Source organism: Triticum urartu, chromosome 5, assembly GCF_003073215.2.
Source record: "Triticum urartu cultivar G1812 chromosome 5, Tu2.1, whole genome shotgun sequence".
Classification (NCBI taxonomy): Eukaryota; Viridiplantae; Streptophyta; class Magnoliopsida; order Poales; family Poaceae; genus Triticum; species Triticum urartu.
The window spans coordinates 351,822,867-351,826,429 of record NC_053026.1 but is presented as its reverse complement, the minus strand read 5'-3'; the positions used below and the strand labels follow the sequence as shown (position 1 = coordinate 351,826,429).

The 3,563-nt window shown below is 38.7% G+C and overlaps 1 long non-coding RNA gene across 1 annotated transcript; it reads left to right on the top strand.

Annotated features, from left to right (window-relative positions):
• Positions 1 to 496: 496 nt before the first annotated feature.
• LOC125555985 lies at positions 497 to 2,516 on the top strand. The gene is made up of 2 exons (XR_007304967.1): positions 497 to 892; positions 2,245 to 2,516. It is a non-coding gene; the product is annotated as an uncharacterized LOC125555985 (long non-coding RNA).
• The last annotated feature ends 1,047 nt before the right edge of the window (positions 2,517 to 3,563 follow it).

The following is a 3,563-nucleotide window of genomic DNA, read 5'->3' as shown; positions in this document are numbered from 1 at the left end:
TAAGCATGATAAAGTGCAGCAACCAACTTTGGCTTATTGTTTTGGAAATCGCAACCGGTGCTCTCCTGCTTGTTTTTGTGATTATTGGTGTTGTTACTTGCTTACATAAGCTGTAATCTAAAGCCTTCTATAAGAATACCATCATGGAGTAGATTAAAAAGTTGGAGCGACGAGATAAAAATACTGATTGGTTGGTATTAACTTTATAAGATAATTGATAAATTAATTATTTTGTCTACTGAAGCCAATTATTTTATGAACTGAAGAACTCATTATGAGTAGGCCAACAACGTAAGCCCCACCAGTGACGCGACGGAAGGGCTCCGACCTGTCCGTGGTAGTGGGAACGTAGATCCGTGTCCCCGGCCTACACAAGGCCATGGCCAACGTGCCGACCCATGGTTCATCGTCCGTCTTCGTCAGGTAAGCAAAGCGATCCTCCTTTCCTCTTTCTCATCAGATCTGTTTTATCGTTGTGATACTACATTTAAGTCAATCAATTTTTATGATTCTTTCAGTGTTAAAGAAAATGGATTTTTACCTGAATAAATTGCATGTATAGATATGTAGATGATGAACTCAACAAGCGGATCTTTCAAGGTTAATTCACTTTGCACATTTTACTAAATAGATGCAACGGCATAGCACCTTCAATATCATGCTTGCACTCACATGTTGTTCCAACAGCACCATGAATGCTGCCCAGAATTGCCATGCCTTCAGCTTTTGCTATAAGTTCCTATGCTGCTCCTTTTCAGGTGACTTTTCATGCGATTTCTACTTCTAAAAATTAGAAAATACCTTCAGATCAAAGCAGCGGATTTGTAGATGTTTGGGAATTGGTGTTACTCCATCTCCATCCGGACAACGGTCTTTGGTCACTGATTCTGAGGTACCACATTGTTTTACTTTTATGTTAAAATCCGATTTAGTTTGGCACCTCCATTTATTGGTTCGAGCCGAGCAAAGACCCTGTCGAGCAGTATCACTGACTAGAAGCATAAATTTTCATATCAGTGATGAGATAAATCCTGTGTACGAGTGCTTAGTAGCTAGGGAAATGCGGCTGGTATTTTTCGTCAGTATGTAGGTAGCTTCCTGATGTGTGTGGTTGTGTGTTCATTCACATAGACCTAAACTTATTTTGTTGGCTTCATTTTAGTAAAGATGGGGTGGGGAAAAAACTACACCCTATATATGTAAGTTGACTGAAAATAATAATATGTTTCAGTAGCTATATTTCTCTGGTTACTAACATGTTTGTAGGCTAGATGTTCCTGTTGGGTTGTCTCACTGTAGAACCTACCCCTATTCATATGTTACACATTTTGTGTAGCTATTAAGGAAGAAAGTAATGACATTCACATGCCAGAGTCTCCCCATCAGCATTTGATGGCAGGAGTCGCTGTTTTACAAAATGGATGTGAAACCTAAATCATATTCTACTAACTTTTATTTAGTGCATATTATCATTTAGTAGTACGTTGGTTGTGCCTCCCCGTGATCAATGGAGATCTTCTGTAGATGTACTATAGTCTTTTAAGGCATTAAACTTCTCAATGGTTGACCAAGGAAAATCTGTGTAGCTCTCATTTTCTCCATATGTTTCTGGTTTCAAGGAGAATTCTTACTCCTTTTGGAATTACCATCTTTAAACATTGTAGATTTCAATCTCTTGCGTATATACATCAAAGACTGTTTTTCGAATGCTTATCATGTACTAAACTCCCTGCCCCCTCCTTCTGTCACATGTGTTGCTCCCTTGTCATCAGTGAGCTCCAGAAAACCCAACTACAGGTAGAGAATAGTTGCCACTTAGTTAGCATTTTAGTTAATAGTGTAAACATGTTAGTAACACTATAATGTTGGACAGTAAATGAATTTGACTACATCCGAACGAACTTATCTTGCTTCCAAGAAGAGTAAAAATCATCTTTAATAATTTCCGGGATTTCTCTTATATTCATGTTTCTTAACATGTTTGGAATGTCGTTTCCTCCAAAATGCAGCATTTACATTCCATTTGGAGCATAGGATGCATTTTTTATCAGTTGCTGACTGAAAAAACCACTTTTCTGATAAAAACGCTATCCACCAGTAGACTTAATTAATTGTCTTCTAGACACACCTTCAAATATATACAAGTTCTCTGATAAGGTAGTCGTGGGAAGACTATATTTTTGGTTTACATTGTAAATATTTTCAGTGACCACAAAATTGACTTTCTTTTTTGCTTCTTTTCAGCTTTCAGGTCCTAGATGAGAAGGTAAGGATGTACTTGAACATTATGAGAAGACCCAGTTCCATCACCTCAGAAGCGAGAAGTTAACCATTTAATATCATTGGTTCTAAAATTTGTTTAAGAAAAATGTTCATTCTGCTATTAGGACCACGATTATGTGTCAATTGTAGATTCTTAATTGCTTGGAATTATTTTATATGTTTGGTTCCTTCGGTTCATATTTATTCAGCAAAAAAATATTTTCAAGATTGGTCCATTTGAGGATCAAACTTCGAACATGTGAATTGATGTGGCATCGAGCTAAGTCTGTTGATACCTTGCTCTCCTTTTTTTGCTTTGCACAATTAATCTTGTCACTAGAGATTTATGTTAGTCCTCTAGCTTTGCTCATTTTTTCTTTTGAGTTCATCTTAGTTGATTGAATATTGTGTCACAATTTACATGGTCATGTGGGTGAATTGCTTCTCCCGTTGCAACGCACGGGCATATTTCCTAGTATATACCTATATATATAGGAAAAAGCAAACCTATGAACAATCTTGTGGGGGTGGCAATCATAACCACATGTTCTGCTTGGGATCCGGTCCAGATCTTTCCCCTCTTATCATTTCTAACATTTTAGGTGGATCAAATTTATTTCCTCTTTTAGACAAAGTTGGACCACGTCTGCATGTGCATAGCCACTAGGCCCAGCCCGTAGGCTGGCATGCCTGCGCCGTGTCAGACCTCGTCCCATGATCGAAGGGTTCCCAACTGGTGGGAGGTTCACCAGACGTCTGATGGTGCCTAGCATAGGAAAGGTTCGTGCATTTGGGGAGGCTGATTGCAACCCAGCAAAAAGATCACGATGTGTTTACTGCTAACGAATTGACTCTGTGCAAATGGGGAGGCTGAGTCTGCAAGATTCAGTAGTTGACGTATCTGTAGAACCTATATGCTTACCAGTGCTAAAAGAAGCAAAATGATACCCCCTAGTGATTGTCTCATGCCAATAGAAGCCCATCGATTGGGAGATTCAAGCTTCATGAGGCACTAATTGGCTTGGTGTTGGGAGCTATATAGACCCTAGATTAAGTTGTAAATATTATTACTAACTATTGAATCCTAGTCAGTACCACTCCAGTCAATAAGCATACTATGATCGTTCAGAGCGAGAGTAAATACATCAAACTGTCATCAATAGCGGCTAGCTTTTGCACACCAGGATAGCTACTCCCTCCGTTCCGAATTACATGTCTTAGATTTGTCTAGATACGGAGGTATCTAGCACTAAAATGAGTCTAGATACATCCGTATCTAGACAAATCCAAGACAAGTAATT